Source organism: Xyrauchen texanus, chromosome 43, assembly GCF_025860055.1.
Source record: "Xyrauchen texanus isolate HMW12.3.18 chromosome 43, RBS_HiC_50CHRs, whole genome shotgun sequence".
Taxonomy (NCBI): domain Eukaryota; kingdom Metazoa; phylum Chordata; class Actinopteri; order Cypriniformes; family Catostomidae; genus Xyrauchen; species Xyrauchen texanus.
The window spans coordinates 12,333,329-12,358,571 of NC_068318.1; the positions used below are offsets into that span (position 1 = coordinate 12,333,329).

Here is a 25,243-nt window from a genome sequence, read left to right on the forward strand (position 1 = left end):
ATATTTTCCTTTCTTTGTATCTAACAAGATGTGAGCCTTGAAATCATGCTGGCTAAACCCCATTTCAGTCAATATCACCTGTCTCCATCCTGCACAATCTTGTTAAATATGGGTGCTGGTCAGGAGGCTGGTTCTGTTAATGGCATCACGATTATCAGCTCCCATCCTGGACACGTATCACTGTGCATACTCAGATAGGGCCGCGTTTGACATTTCACAGCAACAGTGAATGAGCCACTATTGATATACTTCTGATATGCTTTGCATCCGTTGCTCATGCTTGTGATTCGGAGATCCAATGTTATCACATAAACGGCTCGTACCGTCGTCTAATGAAAGGCCGTCGTACATCCTCTTTGAGTGGCACATGGGAGAGGTGGTGTGTCTCATAACTGAGTCAAAAGTTAATTGGTTGCTCTCAAAAGTCAACAGTCCAATGGCATTTTTTAAACTCAATTCTCAATTGGAGAAAGAAAAGGAAAAAGAAATGTAAAGTCCCTGGCTAATGGATGATGAAAAGCAATTGCCACATACCATTTTAAAATGCAATTTAAAAGGTGCTTTTAAAGTGCATTAAAAAGCGCATTTGAAAGACTCGTTCATGTACTAATTTATTGCTACATTTAATGACATTTTAAACATGAAACAAATATGATTTATTAATGCACAGTTTTATAGTTCAATATGACTGTAACGTAAAGGATTGTTGGCAAGGACAATGATGAAGATGAACCCACGTGCAGTTTTTTTATAAAACATGATATCCAAAACCCTGAATACAAATGTGAATCATAACAAAACCATGAATGACGCGACTAGACTAAAACTTGACTATGAATTGAATATGTCTTGACCAAAACAACAGTGTGTAAGATATTTGGTATGTGACATTTAGGAGGGAAATTGAAAGTGCCCTCATTCTCACACCATTATATGTAAGGATATTTGGAATGCTAAATTTAGAAGGGAATTTAGGGTCTCGAAATATGTGAGCTATGAACTAAATTAAACTGTCCTTATTGTACATTATTTGGTAATGAAATGTTTAATGGAATTAGTCACGTTCTACAACCATTATATATTAAATAAATGACAAATAACTAGATTATTTGTCTTAATAGATTCTCCACCATTAAAATTGTAATACAACATTTCGTTGTATCAGCTCACAATTTCTTCTGTAAAGAATTTGCTTTAATAAGTGAATTATGATTAATTCACTTATTGGAGTAATATTAATTCTCATGGCTTTTTGAAAATAATATCATATGTATTTAGGTACAGATTTGAAGCGAAATCTTTTAGAAACTGGGATTAGATTATTTATCAAAATATACCACAGTCACGTCGTCTTTAAACACAAACAAACTTTATTACTATAAAGTAATCTAATCTAACACATATATCCATGAGACAGAATGATCAAAACAGTGCCAATGAACTTTACGGAGTCTGTTGACAATACCTTAAGAACCATTTATCCTTCTTTGAGTCTACATCGATTTGCTATCGGATTACCCAAATAATTTAATTAATACACCAGCACTTTGAGCACAATATTGGAGATGTACTTGAGTGTCTTTGTGGTGTTTCCTTGCATTCTTTTTGTTGCTTGGTTCTTGGCACTTGGTCGAAAGTTCGTTCTGTCGATGTTTTGGACCTTTGTAAGATCGAAGAGTTATTGTCTGTATGAATGATGAGGTTGGCTTTGAAGCGAGGCCTTCTCATGGGTTTGTGAACCGTAGAGAGTGATGAGCTTTCTCGGGACATCGAGAAGTGACTTTTCAGAGTCACATGGTAAACTGGGCTGTCTTTTCCGACAGATGATTTATGGTAATTTGTTCCAAAGACTTACAAATCTCCCACTCATAAATAGTGCATATTTAATCATTAACTTTTATATCTTGAGAATGGTACAAGAGACATCTATTCCTTGTCATCAGCTTTCTCTGCATACGCCAGCGAACGCTTACATACTAAACATGATATTTTTTTCATGGATATTATACGTGTAGGTAACAAAACATGAAAATCCCTGGTTACAAAATCATACTGGTTAATTCATGGGTTATACCACATGGATAAAACATTACACACATTTTAAAGAGGTATATCAGGCTATAATCATTAATTTGTCAGTTATACAAGTTACCACAGTTCAAAGAAATTATCAGAATTACCTAGCAAGACTAGATCTTGTATAAATCATGGATTTAAATGCATTCTGTACATTTTACAAGGCTAACTTGTAAAATGTTCCTGGATTAAGATTAAATGTCTTAATATTCGAGTAATGCAAATCTGATAGTCTTTTGGAAACCTTTCAAAGAGAAGTCTGCTTTAACTCTGTGTGGAAGTTCAGGAGGTCAGGCTGCGGAGGGGCCTTTCTGACCAATGAGGATGCCTGGGCCGTTTGATTTATGACGGTGAAGAATTCTAGGAGTGCAAAGGTTGAAACTCCTAGATTCAAATCATATCGTTTCAATTCTTCTGCATGTAAAATACTACAAGTGTTACATGAACAATACTCCACAATGGACAATGGAAATGTGAGGGCTTAAATTCATGACATGGGGGAACATAAACCAACGAACAAACAGAACTCTAATCAAGATAATTAAACAATAAACCAATGAAAACAAGACACATGAACATGGAGGGAAAACAGGACATCACATGACTAGGGAAACAAATGACATGAACAAGAACTAAACTTTTCAAAATAAAGACTTGAAAAAAAAACATAAACAAAAGCACATCCATACATGACAATTACATTTTAAACATGAATTAAATAAAGACATTTAAAGGTGTCTTTTTATTTGTTAATTTATAAATTAATTTATTTATTCACATTAAATTTATCTATTTATTTGTCCATTTATACATTTGTTAATTTATTCACATTTTTATTTTCAAATTAATAGATTGAAAATGTATTCCTTCATGTGCTTCAGATGGGATGGATTGACATATGGTAAAACAAAAGGAAAAGTCAAACAATAAAGAAAAGCAGTTGGCAAATAGATGAAGAAAAGCAACTGACAAATGGATGAAGAAAAGCAATTGCCAAATGCTTTTAAAATGCAATATAAAAGGCACATTTAAAAACGAAAAAATGTGCTGTTTTATTGCTAAATATAAGTACATTTTAACACATGATTTAAATAAACACATTTAAATGTGTTTATTTATTTGTCCATATTAAAATTGGTTTATTTATTCCCATTAAATGTATCTATTTATTTGTCCATTTATACATTTGTTAATTTGTTCATGTTTATATTTTCAAATGAATAGATTGATAATTTATTCCTTCATTATTTTGTAAATGACACTCCTGGGCTTCCATACTGTACAGACTGATGGATGTACAATGTGAAATTTTTATTAACAATCTTATTACTGATGTTTTTATAATGTTTGAAGCATTATACATCACTAGTCTTAATTTATTTATGCATATACCTGTAGGCTTATTCATACAGTGAAGACAGTATTTCACTGAAAAGTTATTGCTTCTTAACGGCGGTAGCTTGAGCAAAGATGCAGGTGGCCATATTGCAAAAATGCCACAACAAACGACATTTCATTACAGCTGAGCAATATCAAAGACTAAATAGAGTAAGAATATTCAGATTATTAAAGTTATTAGAATACAAGGACTAAGTGACAGCTGGTCATTAACATGACATTTTATTCAGTGACAGCAGTGTCCTGAGTAGCGTTGCCAACATTCTACATGCTCAAAATACGGGACACATTTGTTTCAGCAGAGCTCCCATGTGAGACACTGCTCAATGGTTAAAGTGGTCCACGTAGAGCTAGTTTACAGGGAAAAACAGCATGGATGGATGCAAAAACACATTCAGTATAAACGGCCCCTAATACGATTCAAATGATATTCGCTTTAATACAATGACTAGGAGGAGTTTCTATCTTTCTTAATTTTTAAAAAACTCTACTTTATGCTTAATGAATGAAGCTGCAGTCAGTGCGGAATGATAAAAAAAACTTTGTCAAGCATTTTCTACATAATAAAGCTTAGGCCTTTTCCATTTTAAAAGCTCAACGAAGTGACTTTCAGTATAAAATTGGGATAATCTATTTGTAGACAGTATATGATCAATGTGTTTTAGTATATATAATAGTAATAATAATTTTGCCTGGCAGAGCCACTGTTTTAGTGTTAAAGTTGTAGATCATGACATTCTATTGGACAGGTTTAAGAATTATGTTGGCATTTGTATACTTGCATTAGCATGGTTTAGGTCCTATTTAGCAGACTGCTACCGCTTTGTATGTGTAAACAAGGAATTGTCAAATCAAACAAAAGTTAAGTATGGAGTGCAACAGGGATCAGTTTTAGGGCCTCTGCTTTTCTCCTTACATATGCTTCCCCTGGGATATATTATCAGGAATTGTGGAATATGTTTCCACTGTTAAGACGACATCACAACTTCATATTTCTTCAAAACCCAAAAAAATGTCATAGTTCTCCAAATTTGCAGAGTGTATCAAGAAATTTCCCTCAATTCTGACTAAACAAAGGTACTAATTTTTGGAATAAAAACCTCTAAAAATATAATTTGACTCTTGATGGATTTACTGTTACATCATCTTCTAAAGCAAAAACTTAGGTGTTATATTTGTTATATATCACATTTCCAAAGTTTGTAGAACAGCATTCTTCCACCTCAGAAATATTGTTAAGTTAAGACACATGCTCTCTGTTGCTGATGCCAATTATATTATTGTAATGCATTACTGAGAGGATGACCTGCAAGTTCAATAAATAAACTTAAATTGGTTCAAAATGCAACAGACCCATTTTATCATCGTTACACTTGCTACCGGTTAAATTTCATTTTAACTTTACAATTCTGTTAACTACATACAAAGCTTTGAATGGTCTAGCTCCAAAGTACTTAAGTGACCTTCTACAATGCTATATTCCATCACGTTCATTACGATCGCAAAATTCTGGCCTGTTAGTGGTTCCTAGAATATCAAAATTCACAAAAGGAGATAGATCCTTTTACTATTTGTCTTCTAAGATATGGAATAGTCTTCTTAACATAGTTCGTGACTCAGACAAACTCTCTCGGTTTAAGTCTAGACTAAAGACTCATCTATTTAGCCTGGCATACACCTAATTTATCCATCAACTCATAGTTAGGCTGGTTTAGTTAGGTCTGCCAGAACCACAAACACTTCTCATAATCTATAATTCAGCAATAAAATGATTGGCATTTATGCTAAAATTATTCTATTTGTCTCCCTGTCTCAACCTCTGGATTCATCCAACTCTGTTCCTGCTTCATGTTGGACTCCACTGCTACATGTCGCTGAGTGATGACGACTAATTGCAGCCGGTACCTTCTAGACATCACTTCAGTCTACTACGATGGACTTCAGAGGATGAACTTATGCTAACTCCAACTGTAAGATATAGGATACTTCATATGCCACTGCCTGAACCATAGACTTAGGATGGACGTCAACGAAATGACCTGCCGGTTGAACTGCGATGCACCTCACTGATCTCTGCCTGCATCACCTTGGTATAATGATGGACTACACTCTTGAAAGGAATGCATAGACAATCAATTAACTGCCAACAATAAAGCTTTCATCAGCCAACTAACAATGGATAATGCATCTATGTGAACTTCTGCAGTTAATCCAGAATGGACTTCAAAGACATTAGTCATTAATCTTACAGTTCAAACAAAATCTTTGTTTAAACACTGGCCATAAAAACTTACTTAGTTAACTTTTTTAAACCATGACTTTACTCACTTGACACTACACACAAAAAACTAATACTGGCATTTATTCATGCTGTTTAGCCAGAAGGGAACTGGCTCCCACATGTGAGCCTGGTTTCTCCCAAGGTTATTTTTCTCCATTAACCAACATCTTATGGAGTTATGTTTTCCTTCGGCTTCGGCTTGCTCACTGGGATTCTATATACATTTATTATTTACTTATTTATTTTTAAACACAATTTACAATCATACTTTACAATGATGACTTTAAAACTTTAAATATTTTACAGTTTCGTTTTCTGTTAAGGTATGATTTTCTGTAATGCTGCTTTGAAAAGATGTGTGTTGTGGAAAGTGATATACAAATACGTTTTTTTTTACTTGACTTGATTTAAGGACCTATTTACATGATCACAAGGAAAGTCGGAATATTGTTTCCATGAGTTCTGGTACACTAGGATCAAATATTTTCAAAAAACATTCATGTGTTTACCTTCCCCTCTGGTGTGACTGGAAGCACGTTAATCAGTGACCATCGTGATTCCGAGGTCGTATTTTCCCCTCTAACCCTACAGTTTTACTCCACTGATGCTTAGGTTTAGGGTTAGGGTTTGGGGGTACATTTTGTAAAATGCACATTTCTTTTCACTGTATTACAACCTGTACAGCTGAAAACAATTCACTTCGCAACTTATTTTTGGTGCCCCTTTGTGGTCTTTACTACTTTGGAAACTGGGTAGCAAAGTTTTTTAAAATTTTTTGTTAAGCACAGACTGATTTTAACTAATGAAAAGTCAACCTACAGATTTTGATTTCACTGTGAGATCCGTCTGCTATTTTTACCTCATCTAACCTTTGAAATTAGTTTTGTAAATGTATTCAAGTTGATTCAGTGATGTTGTGTAGCATTTATGACTTGAATAAAACCATATAATTTAGTTGTGAAGCCCATATTAGGGTCAACATTTTTTCAGGGTATTCTTTATCTAAAGCTATTTTAAACAGCCTTTGTTGTTTTGTAATTCTTTATTATTATCTATGTTATTACAGTATTATTATGCACACAGTTTTATGACCTCATATTAATTGAGAGACTACATTCATAGGTTAATTTCCTTTAAAACTGTAAACACTGCACCTTTGTGCACTATAAAAAGTATTGCGTTTGTTAGTTTGAGCGTCATGACTGCCTGACAAAGCAACATTGGTGCAACCAATGGCATGAGTTTGGGGTGGAACTATCTGTTTTTTGATCAATAGCAGATGGGGGAATGTTTGAGAAAACTGTTTGAAACAATGTTTGTTTTTGCAATTCCGTTTGGTTGTGTTAGTGGCGGGAAAAAAAACCGACTCACTCCTCATTGTTTAGTGCTAGCAAAATATCTATCTGGTCAAATTCTAATTAGATACGTACATAGAGTATGTAAAAAGATATTTCACCCTTAAGTAGCTTCAATGTGGTTAGATACTTTTTGTTAGTATCTTATATTCTAGTGAAAACTTATTTTATCATTATATGTTTACAGTAGTTAGACTATAACTAAACCATAGTTTAACTATTTATAATTATGAGTAGCTTGGTAGGGTACAGTTTCAAAGTAGTGTAGTTTGGGTCAGAACTCTGGCACCTACAGTCAACAACAAAGGCAACCAAAGAGAAGCATCCATTATTAGTGTCTGTCAGCACTGTTCTCTCATTCACAGATTGTTAGCAGAGAGCTTGAAGCTGGGCTCCTCCCCAGAGTACCACCAAATGAACACTAATGGCAAGGAGATCATGCTGTGGATAGGCTGCTAATGGTGATGGAGCTAGTGCAACTGCTGCCGTCCCAGCCATACGCCGTGAAAGCACTGAGTTTGGCTCCACTGTGCCTGTGTTCTTGTCAGGAACATTTGTCTGTATTAAAAAGCAGTTGCACTTGTTGAGAGACTGCAGTTTGGCTGCCCTTGAATCATTTCTTTGCTCAATCTGAGCTTGACAAAGATGTAGTGTTTTGTCAACAGACAAACCACAAAACATAACCCAAACAATTACCAGCTGTTGAAAATGAGGTCTACAGTGTCATGTTTTTAAATTACATACAGTATATACAAATACAAAAAAATAGTGAAGCAGAAACTGCACATTTTACCGGTAGTAACTAAAATTCCATCACACTAAGCATCATTAGCCTCTTTTCAACCACTTTGCCTTTTATACCAGTGAAGCTTTCTTTGTCTCCTGGTGAAAGACCAGAAGGAGGTAACAGAGTGAGGGTTTGGCTTGGAACCGGGCTTAATTCATAAAGGCTTGATCTTCTCGTTCATTTCCTTTTGACAGTATATGTGTAGTGGTCCCTGGGGGAGCAATTGCTCAGCGTGCATTTACTTCACCATCAATTATGTATGCATCTCCATTTGACCCAGCATGCACTGGGACCACATACTGGGAAATGTTGGACATAATTGCCTACGCTTGGTAAAAAAAAAAGAAATTGTAAGAAGATGTAAGAACAATTATTGAGTCAGAGAAAACATCCCATTGTTAGTAATCATAATTATGATTTCAAGGCTACTTAACAAAAACAAAATGTGACTAATTTGTGGTCTTTAGATCATGAAATATTTAAGCCCCGTTTGGTGAAACCTCAACCCTCATTTTCTAACGATTAACCAATATAGTGGCTTGGCAGATTACTCTGCTGATATATGTATTGGACATACTGTAAACTCGTGTTAACTGTGTTTATTTTTTTGATAAACAAAATCTGAGCAAATTTTTTGTTTTCAGGTATTTATTGATTAATTTTGAGTTGCTAAGAAATGTGTTAAATAAATGTGCATTTAATTTCAATAATTTTGAGACAAACAAGATTGTCCGAGGTGGAAAAAATAGTCTTTAACATATATGTCAAATTACTAAAAATATAATCTTTGTATCCATGTTGGTTTCATAGATTTGTTTGGTCCTTGAGGCATGGCCTGGCGAGATAGGGTGTGGAGCATGGCTTGGCAAAAACAGGGCGTGGAGCATGAGACCAGGGTGGAGTCAGTGGCTCAAAGGGCCAGCGTGGAGCCGGAGGCTTGGAGGACCAAGGCAGGGCCACTTGATGTGGCAGATGTGGTAACATGGCATAACATGGCTGCTGAGGCTTGCAACGCTGGCTCTGGGTTGGACGAGGCTTGCAACCCAGGCTCGGGGATGATGACGTGCAACCCTGGCTCAGTGACCATGACGTGGGACTCTGGCTCATCCACCATGAAATGGGACTCTAGCTCGGCGACAATGACGTGGGTCTCTGGCTCGGCGACAATGACGTGGGTCTCTGGCTCGGCGGCCATGATGTGGGACTCTGGCTGCAATGACGTGGGACTCTGGCTTGGCAGCCATGACATGGGACTATGGCTCGGCAGACATGACGTGGGATTCTGGCTCGGCGGCCATGACGGGGAACTCTGGCTCGGCGGCCATGACGGGGAACTCTGGCTCTGCGATCACTGTAGGAGTGACTAGTTCCTCATCAGCCTCTTCTACAGTGAAAGAAGAACCACTCATCTGCAGGGCGAAGTCGATGAATTGCACCAGACTGAAGGTACTCCGACTCACTCGAAACACTCTGAAGAAGTGTTTTAGGGCGATCCCATTAAACTCAGCCTGGCCAGAGTTGTAAAAGTATTTTACGTATTCCTCCAGGGGACAATTCCCCTAACGTAGGCAAATGAGCTGAACTGCTGGGTCCATAGTGTAGGTCAGGTATTCTGTAATGTCTGCTGGCAATGACAGGCAGTCGAAGACGATGATGTGAAGGACCCAAGTGCAGTTTATGCATAAATGTGAAAACCAAAAATCATGAACAGAATCATAAACATGGACTAGACTGGACTTGACTTGACTTGACTTGACATGGCTTGACTTGATTTAACTTGACTTGACTTGATTTGACTTGACAACCAACCAACGATACATTAAAAATACCTGACAAAGGACCATGGCAAACATGATGGTATAAATACAAGGGTAACAAGACAACCAATAAACAGACATAACTATATAAAATCTAACCAGACTAATAAACTAAAACCAATAAAAGACAAGACTGATAATGAATAACTCAAACAATGAACCAATGAAAATAAGACACATGAACATGGAGGGAAACAGGATATCACATGACCAGGAAACACATGACAATAAAACAGAAAATCACATTACATGAAACACATGACTGTAGAACAGGAAATCACATAACATGTGCTCACATGTGTGTGTACAAAACAAGAACAAAAACACATGAAACGTGACAGGTATGAAACTTTTTCCCTGCACTTTGTATACATTGGTATGTGAATACCAATTTTACAAATACATTTTCTTACGGTTACTCCATGACCTGAATAAAATGTGCCTTTTCACAAAAAATACAAATAAAAATCAAACTTTCTGATATTTTTTAAAGCTTAACACTCTTCTGTTTTATGTTTTTGACATGAGAACATAATAGCTAACACCAGCGTAACACCAGCTGACTTTGATCTGGTGAACAAAAGTTCATAATTTTTTTGGTCAAGAAATAGTAATAAAATATTATTCTAAACTGCGCCTACCAACATTTATTTTTTCAAGAATATTATCCTTAATTTATTTATTATTTGTATTATTATTTAAGCATTTGGGCCTTTTTGACTTTAAGCCCCCCAATAATATAAAACATGTTCATCATAGTAAATATGTATTCAAGTAATATTTGTTTTTTTTTTTTTTATGTATTTTTGAATCGCTTAATAGAATAGCTGAATTTTAATAGCTTAATAGTACGTGACCCATACTATACTATCACTATTACATATGTCCGATATATGATATGAATATAAACCCAACGGCCACTCTTCTGTCTAGATAATTTGCATCCGCATTGGGCATTGAAAACCCCATATTGGTCAACAACTATCAGCAAGGGAATGTATCTTCATTTCTCATAAACCTGAAATATTAAAACAATGTTTGCATCCATATTCTACGTATTGGCTCATGGCATCTCCCAGTGCGAACGTCATTTGTGCAGACCAATGAAACGTCTCCTTTAGCAGGTTGAAAACAAGTTACCCCGAAGAGGCTCAAAGAACACTGGAACCTTGTAAATCTATTAGCTGTCTAGTCAGCTGAAGCAGCTATACAACTTTTAACAGGGCTGCCCTATTTACTGGAGCCGTAGGTTGTACCCAGTGCAAAGTTACACTTTTCATTCACAGTCTGAAGAATTCAGCACCGGAGCTGTCCAGCTCTTATCCGCCTTCATACAAGACGATCCATTGAGCTCGCGCTTCATCAAACAACGTTGTTTTTCTTGGCTTGCGGAATATTTGCTTTACGGGGTTACACACGATACAAAAAGGCTGTAGAGAACCGAGACACATAGCATTCATTGACGACAGCTAACCCTTCGAAATGACTGCTGGCAGTGCGTAGAGGAACAGAAGAAATCGAGTCCCAAGTCCCGGAGCACCATCTGAATCCATCACAGGTTTGTCTTATCTTTATTTGAAGTGTGATACTTAATAAATCAAGACAATTGTGCTTTTCGAAACTCAGTATTTCATGCCAGTTGGTAAATCTTGCAAGAGGGGCAATTAAGACTGACAACCTAGAATTTTAACGCGTAATTAAATCGCGCGTCACGTAAGTGTGCAACTTACTACACTGACGTAAATATCGCGAGCTAGATAAATCATGCATCATTGTTTTGTGTGTGGGTGCAGACAAACACCCTGTGCAGGCTGTCCTACCCGTGCGATGTAGGTCAGTGTTGTTAGACGGGTGTGGAAGACAACCACGCATTATTAACCGAGTTTGTGCATCTTACTCAGCTACGTAATGCAAGATAAATAAATAGACTCTGGATGACTGAGAAATAGCCATAATATAGGCCAAAATTATTTATGCAATAACTTTTGCAAAAGACACTGATCGATGCATGCTACATCTTTGCTTTTAAGTATGGATATTTATTAATTTGAAATTAATTTGTGTCACGTATATGTGCGAGAAGTTACTTGCACGCTCCAGGAGCAGCACTGCAGAGGTAAGTTTGCCAGATCAATTGCAGTCTCTCGTCGCAAGACCCTTGTGCATCACCTCTGACGTCACAGCCCAGCAGTGTGTTATGTGGCAATTAAGACAGTGAAGTGAGGTGCTCTGATTTACAAATGCTCTCTAAGTTGATTACATTTCAGGTCCGGTCATGTAGATGTTTTTTATTTATCAATTTAATAAGTTTTATTTATCTTTTAGATACTAGAATTAATAAAGCAATATGAATTATATTAATAACATTTATTATAAAAATAATAGTAGTCTATTATGTAAACAAAAGTTCATTCTGAATAAAACATTATTAATAGAATATAAACTATTGTTTCCATCTTTGAGAACATTTTCCACAATTACAGTTACTTTTAAAAGCATATTTAAGCAATATCACATGAGCAAGAGTGCTATATGACCCTACATCAGCACTGCTGTGATTCGGCCGCTGGCTTAAGGCAGCAGGCCGTGTGCCGTAGGTAATCACAGTAGTGGTGATTTAGGGCCATATAGCATGATTGTGAGAGTGATATTGCTTATATACAAAAGTTAAATTAACAAGTACATTTTAAAAAATTAGGAAACATTTAGTACAGTCATTCAAAATGCATTTGTGCATGGAACTAGGTAGTAAGAGAGAGAGAGAGAGAGAGAGAGAGCGATAGTGAGAGAGAGACAGAATGTGTGCAATCACCTGTTGCCACCCCCAAGCAGAGATGCTGTCAGCTTTCTGAAAGTCAGCTTTCTTAGTGGAAAAATAGCATCCAGGCGGGGGTATTTCTTCCTATTTCGCTGTAGCCAATGCGCAAGAGTCAATCACTTTAGAAACCGCAATGTCTTCTGCCATTTTAAACAGCACCCATTGTGTAATTAATCAGTCTGTTTTATCTCTCAGCTGTGATGAGCCGTAATGCTGAAGTTATTTGTTTAAATCTGTTTGAAGCTATTTCCTACCTTTAATAGTGTAATGTAGTAAGTCTAGTATGTGATCACGAAGAGCTGTTGTATGTAAACGGCTGACACGGATTCACTTCACGTCACGTAACATGCGCATATTACATGCAAAAATTATATTTTGCCACCACCTGTTGGCTAACATATGTAATGACACAAAAAAAGACAAACCATAGCTCTTAACAGATCTGCACTGCGCTTACACTTAGAACAGCACGAACACAAGCGGAGTGATCACACAGTGAAGCGTCCGAGTGCTGATGGTGTCAGACCATCATTGCTCATGGAATGTCTCTCATCCAGTCAGATTCGAGGACTGGAACTAGCTGTTGTATGTATGTGTATATATGTGTTACACACATATAAACAATAATATTATTTATTTAGAATACATTTAAAACATTAATTATGCTCATATGATGTATATTTGTGTTTCTGTGACAGCTGAAGGGACAACAACATTGGACAAGGTGGAAAAAGAGACAGGGCCCTTATTTTAAGAGTGCTCTGCTTTAAGCATAGTGTTATGCGATACATCATTCACACAAAGTCAGTGGGCATGGCCATGAAGTTTTAATATTTTCAGGTACGTATTCGCTAATTCTAGGCGCAAACGGCTTGGTGAAATTGAGCATAGCCTATGTAATTCAATTCTGGGCTTGTTTAAATTCAAAACTATTAAAAATGTATTCCGTGAAGTCTTGTGTTGTTTGTTTAAATTTGTATATGGAATCAATAAAAACATTTTATAAAAAGAATGTAAAGTAATTAGTAATGTGATTACTCATTTGATTACAATTTTAGAGAAGTCATTTGTAGTAGTTTACTATTTTTGGGTAACTTAGAAAACAGTGCCCATTAATCTATATAGCATTTCCAACCCAAAAGGGTCGGAAATGAACCAAAAATGCCACTGAAAGTGACAAAAGTGCCCAAAATATTTAAAATTTCAATCCTGAAAGCATCAAACATAAACACTCCAAAGAACTTCAAAATGTGAAACGGTGATTATACCAAAGGAGAAAGCTGTTATTTTGATATGATATCTTTTTGTGATATGATATTCATTATTTACAGCTACTTTTGTATTTGATATTGATGTGGTTTTATAGGCAACATCAATAATTCTTTCTATTTACTTCAGTTCATTAAGTAAAGAAGCAGCCCTTATAGGTAAAAATGTCCCTGAAAACCAATTCCAGGGTGCAAATACTCATTGTCCTACATCTTATGGACTATCTTCCACCTTTTGGAACTCAGTTCTCTCCTGTCCTAACTCTTAGATACAATGTACCATGATTGTCAGTTTTGGAACCCTGCAGTCAGTCTTCATTCCCTCATCTCCCATGCGGTGCTCATTGTCAGCCCTTCTCAGAAGATTTCCTGGCATTGACTCTGTGCCTGACAGGAACTGAATGCCAACATGGGGGCTCCTCTACCTCTCTAGTTGTATTTACATTTAAATTCCTCCACACTGCAACGCCTCCATGCCCATGGGCCAGCGTGCGAGTGGAATTTCAACTCCCTGTCCTTATAGTTAGGCCCTAACACTTTGCTTTTGGACCACTGAGTGCCCAAGACCAGACACTATGGGACAAAAAAAATAAAATTAAAATGGGGACAGTGTTGTGGAACTCAAATATACAAACACAAATGGCACAAAAAATTTGATTATGTGTTTTATCACTTCATTAGCTTTTACAGAGAGCGTCGGCAAATTTATTTACACTTTTTTTTTTCCTGTGGGTGTTTGTGATTCCACTCACTGGCAGGAGGTGGCCTTAGTGAACTCGTTAGTGTGATTAGTTCCAGACCTTTGCTTCATGTGCCTGGGAATAGGATATTCACATCAATGGGAAGCATTCCCATGGAAAAAAAGGATGCTTTGTAGTCATCCTATTCACAGAACTGTTCCCCACAGGAGCAGACGATGAAAGGCATTGTTTGTTGGGATTCCAGTCAGCAACAACTGAGAGTGCGAAGCTGATTTGTGAAACACGGTATTACAATAATATTAGAGGGGAAAACAAAGACCTCTGAACCTGTAGGTGCACTGCATCACAAATAGTAACAGACAGGCTCAGAGTCCTATTTGTTAGCTTTGTAGCAACCTATGTGATACTTTACTCTTAAAAGTTGACCAAACAAACCTTCAGGAGATAAACTTATATAAAGTGTACCCTTTTTTTTGTAACTTTTATTCAAGAGTGTTGACATGCAGGGGCGCAACTACACTTTTCCAAGCAGGTATGCAAAATTCGGTGCCCCACGTATCTGTCAAGCGAGGGGGGGCTGTGATGATTTTGTAGCAGTGGAGGAGGCCGATTGCACCACCTTTAGTGAGCCGCTGGTGCCCCCCTTTACATGGCACCCCTATGCATTGCATACCTTGAATATATGGTTTTTGCACCTCTGTTGACATGATATTGTGGTAAAAAAGTGCAGCTGATACCCAATCTTTCTCTGAGATGTATGGGCTCTATCTATCTATCTGTCTGTCTGTCTATCTGTCTGTCCGTCCGTACGTCCATCTAATACATTAAAGGTATTACATTTTATATTAATGGATGTATTTTATGCAAGATTTCTTGAATAATAAAACAGCATAAACTACAATTGTGCCTCAATGTGACCATATAATGATGAAAAAAAAATATATTTCTTGCTGCACCGAGAGGGTTAGTGAGACAGCTGTTGCCCAAAACTACAACTCAGCCTTTGAGCTTATAGGGAAAATGTTCCACTTATTTATTCTATGAAATTGCTGACTGCATGCATCATCTGTACCGTGCAAAAATGCATTCCCAAGTCTCTTCATTCTCAGGGACCACACGGTTTCCCTGGTGGTAGACAAATATTCAGCTATGACTATCAATTTTAGGATGTGAATATTGCATTTGACTGTGCATGGATTGTAATCAATCAAAATGTATTTATTGAGCACTTTAAAAAACCACGAAGTGTACCAAAGTGCTGCACAATTACAATAAAACAATACAATGAAATAAAAAGACATATAATTTGAATTTAATTAAATTAAAAGAATGAAAAAAGCATTTCTCAAATGCTTCACTAAACAAATACATATTTTATGTTGTGGGTTTTAAACCTATTGCCAGATGTTGAGGCTCTGACAGACAAAGGTAAACCATTCCACAACTTTGGTGCAGCAACAGAGAATGCATGATCTCCTTTACCCTTGAACCGTGATCGGGAACATCAAGAAGCAGCAGGTTATTCGATCTAAGAAATATATGGGAGTTACGAATGACAATAAGTTATAGAGATATAATCAGGAGCCAGATTGTGTAAGGCTTTAAAAACATACAACAACACCTTATATTGCACTCAAAATTGGACAGGTAGCCAGTGCAGCGATGCCAGAATAGGGGATATATGAACCCTCTTGTGTTTGTAAACAGTCTTGTTGCAGTGTTCTGTACACTTTGAAATCTTGATAATGATTGTTGATTAATACCCAGATATAGCGCATTACAATAATAGAGACGTGATGAAATAAAAGCATGAACCACTTTCTCCAAATCATTAAATGATAAGAGAGATTTAAGTTTGGCAATATTTCTCAATTGAAAGAAGCTGTTCTTTACCACAGGATATATCTGCTTATTGCATTTTAACTCAGAGTCAAAAATAAATTTTGACATAGGCAAACAGATTAGATGACAATGGGCCTAGACCTTCTGTATACATATTTACACAGCTACTAGGGCCAAAAGTGATAACCTCTGTCTTATTATCATTTAGTTGGACGAAGGTCTTATCCATCCAGCTTTTTACATCTTTCATATATTCACAGAGAGTTTTAACAGATTACATCATCACCTGGCTTCAAAGGGAGGTATATTTGCATGTCATTCACATAAAATGATACAAAATACCATATTTCTTAAAAATAGCACCAAGAGGAAGCATATATAATGAGTATAAAGCTGGCCCTAAAATAGATCCTTGCGGAACCCCACAGGTTATCGGAGCTGATGATGACACGAAGTTGCAATTTTTACAGAAAAATTATTCAAGTACGAGGAAAACCAACTTAAAGCACTTCCCTGGATTCCAACATGCAACCTTAACCATTCAATAAGGATGTTATAATCTATTGTATCAAATGCTGCACTGAGATCAAACAGCACTAAAGCAACACAGCTTGTATCCAACTTCAATAAAATGTCATTTGTTACCATAAGCAGAGCTGAATCATTGCTTTGTCCAGACATAAAACCGGATTTATATTTATCAAAAACCTAATTTTCTATTAAGTAAGAGGAAAGCTGTGAATAAATAATCTTTTCTAATAATTTGGATATAAATGGCAACTTAGAGATAGGCCAAACATTTTTTGAATCTGAAGGATCTAGATTTGTTTTCTTGATAAATGGCTGGACAACGACATGTTGAATGGAATAAAACCACTGGTTAAACTGCTATTTATAATTGAGAGAATGCTAGGACCAATTAAGATGAACAAACAGTTTAGGAGAGACAACATCACAGGGTGAGCAGGTTCATTTAAAATGTGAAGCAATGTCCTTAATATGTGAAAGTGACGCTGCCTCAAACTGACTGAATATACTAGTGCAAGGGATTATAAAAAAAACCCAGCTGGTTCAGGTGTAATGGAAGTAATATTCTCAATCTTTTCAATAAAAAACTTTAAAAACATTTCACAGGTATTTGTTGATAGATCTGAGTATACATTATCTTCTAGTTTTAAAATGGTATGAATAACATTTGAGGGCTATGAACATTATGCAGTTATACCAGAGAAGTATTCAGCTCTTGCCATTTTAACAGTTTTTGATATTTAATTAAACACTTTTTTAAGACCTTATAAGATACCTGAAGCTTATCTTTTTTCCATTTTCATTCTGCTTTCCTATACTACTGTCTAATGGCCTTAGTATTTTAATTTAGACAAAGTCGAGTTTAAGTTTTCTTTCTCCTTATTTTATATGGAGCAATGCTATCTAGAATCTCTGTACATTCCATATTGAACAAGTAACCAGTTACTCTGTACACACAGAAGAAGGAAAAAGTTCAATAGATTCAGTTAATGAATGGGCATTAAATGCTTCTGAAAAATGGTATTTGGAGAAAATACTCGAGAGAGATAGGTATGTGACTGTAGTTTTGGAGGCTCACACTGAAACATAATATTAAACTCAATAGGTTTATGGTCAGAGAAATTATAATCTAAAATTTTAAGATTACAGACAGGAATACCCATACATCAAATCAGATCAAGAGTGTGACCATGTTGATGAGTAGGACCGGAACAGAGAGAGAAAAATTCAAAGATCCAATAAGGTTAAAGAGCTCAGTAGCTAAAGGCTTTGAAGGAAAGCAGACATGGATGTTAAAATCACCAAGAAGTAAGACACTATCAAAAGACATTATAATCACTGATAAAAAAACAACAACTCTTGTATAAAATATGAATTATATTTAGGTGGTCTAATACTCAAGAACACATAAAATTGGCCTTGGTATCTCAACGATAAGTAAGTGAACCTCAAAACTCTGTTAGATTACAGCAGTTATAAATCTACACTTATACCTATTTCTAAAAATTAGACCCCCACCTCGACCAGCAGTCCTCGGGGTGCAGAAGAAGTCACAGTTAGGTGGGGAAAGTTCGGATAACGGGCTTAAATCCCCTATATTCAGCCACATTTCAGTAATAAATAAAAGGTCCAGGCCCCATGATATAAATACATAATTTAAAATAAAAGTTTTGTTCACAACTGATCTAACATTATCCAATGCAACAGTCGCTGTAGTACAAACAGAAGTGACAGTATTTTGTTGGCTACTGGCCTTAGCTGATGGTAGTGAGTATTCCACATGTTGTAGATTGTTGTGCTGTATTCCTCTGCCACTTTTCCATGATCTAGCCAAGATGGTTCGTACCGTAGGCACACATGAAACCGGGCAGATATACTGTAGACAGGAACTCATCCACACTTGTCCGGTATTAAACTCGAGAAAAAAATTCTTATTAGCATTATTAGCATACCATTCACTAAATAGAGCACAGACACGGACACCAGCTCCCTTTCTACGTCTCCTGCTGCTGAGGCGTTTCTTTCCATGTCTCCCGACCAGGTTCCAGTTGTTTGTTGTTTTGAATGACGTGGGTTGAGGGTATGAGTACCAATCGCATCCAGAAGCTGCTTTAAATAGCAAAATTGCGGACAAATCTGATTGAGTGCACAACAGATTTATTTTTCATTGTACTTCTCCATTTTTGAATAGCAACAGCCACCACTGGAATGTACATGTTATAATGTGTGCTGAAAGTACAGTTGCAGTGGGGTTTCTGGTCAGATGTAATTATCAAGATTCACTGAATCTTGATACATTTTGTGGACAGAAAAAAGCTAATTGTCCTTAGGGTGTGCCTTTAGCCCTGTTGTACCCTATCAGTCACATGGCATTTACAGCTTATCTGATTGGCTCAGAATTTTGAGTGCCCACATAGCAAAGATGTTTGTTTATTATTATTGTTTTTTTATTATAGCAAAATAGAATAGAACAGAACAGACCAGAACAGAACAGAACATGAAATCCAATGCTTGCAAACCTGATCCGAACCACATCACTTAAATCACTTAAAACCAAGTAAATCATATTTTTTGGATTGTGTCTCAGTCTGAACAGTCAAATCAGATTTCAAACTGTTATTTTCTATGATGTAATATCATGATAGACATGAGCGGTTGTAAAATTCTACAGTTGAAGTCAGAAGTTTACAAACAATTAAGTTGAAGTCATTAAAACTTATTTTTTAACCACTCCACAGATTTCATATTAGGAAACTATAGTTCCCCGTCTGTCACTCACTTCGACCTTGTGTTGAAGAAGCGACAATAGGGGTCTCTCTTGAGCACTGAATATACCATTGATCTATGAAAAAAGGCCAATGAGAAATTGGCAGACAGATTTTGCATGTCTCGCCCCCGGACATACAGGTATAAAGGTGGGAAAATAAGACCCCTAGTGTCGCTTCTTCGACACAACGCCTCGTTCCCTCCATCAGGGAATGGAGGTTACATCCGTAACCTAGACGTTTTGGCAAGTCTTTTAGGACATCTACGTTGTGCATGTTATGAGTAATATTTCCAACAATTGTTTACAGACAGATTGTTTAATTTTTAACTGACTATATCACAATACCAGTGGGTCAGACATTTACATACACTAAGTTAGCTGTGCCTTTAAGTAGCTTGAAAAATTCCAGAAAATGATGTCAAGCCTTTAGAAAATTAGCTTCTGATAGGAGGTGTACTTGGAGGTATTTTAAGTCCTACAGTCAAACTCAGTGACTTTTTGCTTGACATCATGGGAAAATCTAAATAAATCAGCCAAGGCCTCCAAGTCTGGTTTATCCTTGGGAGCAATTTCCAAATGCCTGAAGGTACCGTCTTCATCTGTACAAACAATAGTACACTAGTATAAACACCATGGGACCATGCAGCCATCATACCACTCAGGAAGGAGTTAAATTCTGTCTCCTAGAGATGAACATAATTTGGTGCGAAAAGTGCAAATCAATCCCAGAACAACAGCAAAGCACCTTGTGAAGATGCTGGAGGAAACAGGTAGATAAGTATCTATTTCCACAGTTGACTTAACCTGAAAGGCTGTTCAGCAAGGAAGAAGCCAATGCTGCAAAACCGCCATAAAAAACAGACTACAGTTTGCAAGAGCACATGGGGACAAAGATCTTATTTTTGGAGAAATTTCCTCTGGTTGATGAAACAAAAATTGAACTTTTTGGCCATAATGTCCATCGTTATGTTTGGAAGAAAAAGTGTGAGGCTTTCAAGCCTAAGAACACCATCCCAAACGTGAAGCATGGGGGTGGCAGCATCATGTTTTGGGGCTGATTTGCTGCAGGACGAACTGGTGCACTTCACAAAATAGATGGCATCATGAAGAAGGAAAATTATGTGGATATATTGAAGCAACATCTCAAGACATCAGCTATGAAGTTAAAGCTTGGTGGCAGTTGGGACTTCCAAATGGACAATGACCTCAAGCATACCTCCAAAGTTGTGGTAAAATGGCTTAAGGACAACAAAGCCAAGGAATTGGAGTGGCCATCACAAAGCCCTGACCTCAGTCTAATAGAAAATGTGTTGGCAGAACTGAAAAGGCATGTGCAAGGAGGCCTAAAAACCTGACTGAGTTACACCAGTTCTGTCTGGAGGAATGGGCCAAACTTCTAGCCCCTTTTTGTGAGAAGTTTGTAGAAGGCTACCTAAAATGTTTGACCCAAGTTAAACAAATTAAAGGCAATGCTACCAAATACTAGCAAAGTGTATGTAAACTTCTGACCCACTGAGAATGCGATGAAAGAAATAAAAGCTAAAATAAATCATTCTCTCTACTATTATTCAGACATTTCACATTCTTAAAATAAAGTAGTTGCCATATATATTCTGTTGGTTCATGTTTGTGTGTCTTTTATTTTGAAAATGTAGTTCCTGTTGTCATGTCATGTGATTTCCTGTTCCCTCATGTGATCTTGTTACGTGTTTCCCATGTTCATGTGTCTTGTTTTCATTGGTCCATTGTTTGATTACTTGTTATCAGTTCTAGTTTGTCATTGGTTTAGTTTAATAGTCTTATTTATCTTGTTTATAGTTCTGTCTGTTCATTGGTTGTCTTGTTACCCATGTTTGTGTATTTAAGCCCTCATGTTTGCCAGAGGCATTTCCAGCATTGAAGGACACCCGGAGCTTAGCCCAGACAATTTGATCACTCTAGCAACCACTTCTCTGAAGTCCAATGCTGGTGAGAGGGTATTCTTTAAGTTTTGCTCTGGCTGGGCCTGTTTCTACAGTTCCTAAATCTTCCACTCTAGTACTATCCTCGACTAACTCATTCTCTCTCCTCCCCGAATCATCTGTGATGCAAACGAACCGATACAGCACATAACTTATTGCAAATCAGCTTCAAACAACTAATTCATCAAGTGCTACATATTTCAAAATGTAGACCAATACCATTGAAGAAAATGTATTGGGAAGAGCAGATCAGTGGGATTGCCCTAAGATCTATCATGATTCTTGAATTTTCATGTACATTACCATAAAGTCATCACAAAAGAGTTATATTATAGTGAGTAAAGTGAGGTAAAAAAATATTGAATATAAATAATTTGTGTTTTTGACATAAATAGTCAACATGATGTATAAGATCCAAAGTTAAAGCAATACATGAATAACTTCATTCTAAATTAATTGACACACAATGGCATCGAGCTGTATATAATTCTCCGTGTTCATCTGTCAAAATCCTTTCATTAGGATCATTGGGATAAACAATGTTTCACTTTTAACTTTCTGTAAAGTGACTTATTAATTGTTACCAGTTTCCATGCCTGATTCTGGCACAGCTGCTGCTGCTGCTCCTCAGTCTGTTGCTCATCTTTGCTACACTCTACAAAACCATTTAATCAAATCAAAGTGTATATTTCCTACAAACTAATATCACAAAACAAGTCACACATACATTTTATGTCAATGCTTATTGGTTATCCTTAGAGAAAACAACACCTGATAAACAAGAAAAGTACACTCCAAAAGGGACTCGAACCGACGTCTCCGGCATGAGACGTATGCGCTAACAAGGAGGGTACAAAATTTAGCGTCAGTCGCTAGCGCACCTCTTGAGGTCAGGAGAGTGAGGTTTACCCACTGCACAGCTATCTACATGCTGGTTCTCGTTACAAGTGCAGTGTGATAAAACTAGTGTTCCTGGCTACCCACTGACTTCTTTTTGAAAAATCCCCAAAGCCTCATTTGCTTAATTTTTGCTGTCTTTCCTGCTAACTGCTGGTGTATGCAGTATGTGCAAAGCCAAAGCACAATGAAATAAGACAAATTATGATTTCGGGGGTTTACATAGGCTATTGTCCGGTTTCATATTTGTCAGTCAACATTTCAAAATACATTCGGGGCAACACTCAAAACAAAGCTGACGCCGCGTCTGATGTTTGCCATTGTCTCTTGTGATGTATTGTGTATATGTACATTTGTTGGATTATTCAAGTCTAGTTAAGTTATAGTCATGTCATGTCAAGTCTATAGTCAAGTCATGTCATGTCTATAGTCAAGTCATGTCATGTCTATAGTCAAGTCATGTCATGTCTATAGTCAAGTCATGTCATGTCTATAGTCAAGTCATGTCTATAGTCAAGTCATGACAAGACTAGTTTTTGTTAAGTTTAGTTAGGTTTATGTTTTTGTTTCATTCACATTTATAGTTATAGTTAGGGATACTGGTTACCACATTTGAAAAATAAAACTGCACCTGGGTTCATCACTTCAAGTCATAGTCTCTTCCTGTGTCCAGCATCATTACAATAGTGATCCTAACTGACCTAAGACAGGGATTTAAATGTCAGATATTGTGAAAAACTAAGTTTACATGTATTTGATTAAGGTGTATGTAATAATCTGACTTCAACTGTATTTTCTTTCCACTCGTTCCATACTGACAGCTTCTCTTAGTTGAATGAGAAAGTCTTTTGGCATCATGCTGATGCTTACGTCATTACTATAGCAACAAATGTAGACACATGTGATATTAACAACAGTGTCTGAAAAATGAGTTCGATTTTATCTCTTTCAAAATAACAGTGTGGTCGATCAGTCCTAAAAGTCAGATTCGAAAGCCAAGGACTCTATTTCTAAGCGCAGCTCTACGTCTTATCCAATTTGATGAGAGCACTAATTCTAAGCATAATTTTAATGCCAGCACAAAGCGCAAGTAGGTGTGGGAGGAAGTGTTTGCGCTATCTGTGGGTGTATGGGCTCAAACTGTGGGTGTACTGCATTATATGTTAATGAAGTGGCACAAAGCACAATTTTTATTTTCCTCGTAAATAGGTCATCAAACTAAGACATTTTAGAAGCATGTCTGTTTTCAGTGCAATGTTTCAACTATGTTCCTGCTTTTGCTGTTTTGAGATTCCACCAGTAGGTGGTAATAAAGTTAATTAACTCTTTCCCGCCAAACACGGAATTTTCCGTGTTTTATGAAAAAACGCTTCCCCGCCAAACACGGAATTTTCCGGGTTTCCGTGTTTTAGGTGTTATACGGTAAGGAAGACCCCTGCGCATGTTTTGAAAGAACTCATTGATCAAAGAAACAGACTGTGATCGTCTCAAACATGAAGTGGAGTATTGAGAAGCTCAAAATATCAGACATAAACATGCCTTTTTATCAGCTTTTTGTCTGAAAAAAGTTTGTTTTTTGACAAAACCGACCTCTGTTCAAGTCGCAATAAAAAAAGAACAAATGAAGATAAAATAAAATCGGTTTTTTTGCCTAAAAGCAGAGGCTCAGATCTTTATTGTGATATATAGCATCTTCATATATTCATGGAAGAAAATATTCTGCGGGCCATTAAAGTTTAGCGAAAATCGTCAAAAACCCTGGCGGTGGCTGGCAACTTTTTTTTAAAAACGCTGGCGGGGAAAGAGTTAACAAAACCTTTTATAGGTCATGGTTTATTTTTAATGAATATTATTGTTATGTTTATACTGTATTTACAATTTATCTATGATCTAATTTGCATTACTAGCTTTCCTCCTGTTACAGGGTGATTTTTAACCCACTCCAAAAGGGGCCGGTGGAAGTTGGAGAGGGTAAAATGTTTGCATTTGGGTCATGAGTCATTATATAAGATTTTTTTTACCATTTTGTTACTTTGATTACATTTATGCTTTGTTCGAATGTAATTTGAATTTAGAAATATTTTTCGTGTTTCAATAAATAAAAATTTTAAAGCAAAATTGACAGGTAGAAGTGAAGTATGTGCAAAAAAACAAACAAACAAAGCGAAAATAAAAAAAGGATCCCTCGATCCACAGCCTAACCTGAATGGCTGATACAATCACTGTAAACACCAGCCATGATTTGTGAGTCACTTGATCAATAGGATTAATAATACTTACCTCTATAATTTAATGGAGCCTACGTCCAAATCCTGACGAGAACCACATATTCCATGCATATTCTTTAAAAGGAGTTTGTCACTAGAAATATGCCTGAAATTTTTACAACAACACAGTTTATGCACACATACACACAAAAACATTTAAATCCATATTTATTTTCTTCTAATTGATTTCATCTTTTTATGAATGTGCTGTCTTTGTATATATAGCTGGTGCTCGACAGAGAATGGACTATATTATAGGACGCAGATGGTGCAATAACCGAGGAATTGGGATGGACGATACCACTTATTTTCTTTTCGAGCCGATACCAAGTGCTTTTAGGCTAATATCGCCGATAACAATACCAATAACTATACCTCTAAATAATTTACATTTTTACAAATTCTTTGGATAAAATAAGTAACTTAAATTATTACTAACATTTTTTTATATATTTATAAATATAGAATAAATATATTGGA

General features: G+C 36.5%; 2 protein-coding genes across 3 annotated transcripts in view; both read left to right on the forward strand.

Annotated features, from left to right (window-relative positions):
* LOC127636083 (serine/threonine-protein phosphatase 2A 55 kDa regulatory subunit B alpha isoform) overlaps positions 1-25,243 on the forward strand; it is a 1,105,001-nt gene that overhangs the window by 245,255 nt on the left and 834,503 nt on the right. The window lies entirely within an intron of this gene.
* The window catches only part of LOC127636085 (PHD finger protein 24-like), a 60,143-nt gene continuing 45,773 nt past the window's right edge, over positions 10,874-25,243 (forward strand). For both annotated transcript variants that reach the window (XM_052116471.1, XM_052116470.1), the window contains exon 1: positions 10,874-11,272. The gene's annotated coding sequence lies outside the window, so the exon portion shown is untranslated. The remainder of the gene's footprint in view (positions 11,273-25,243) is intronic.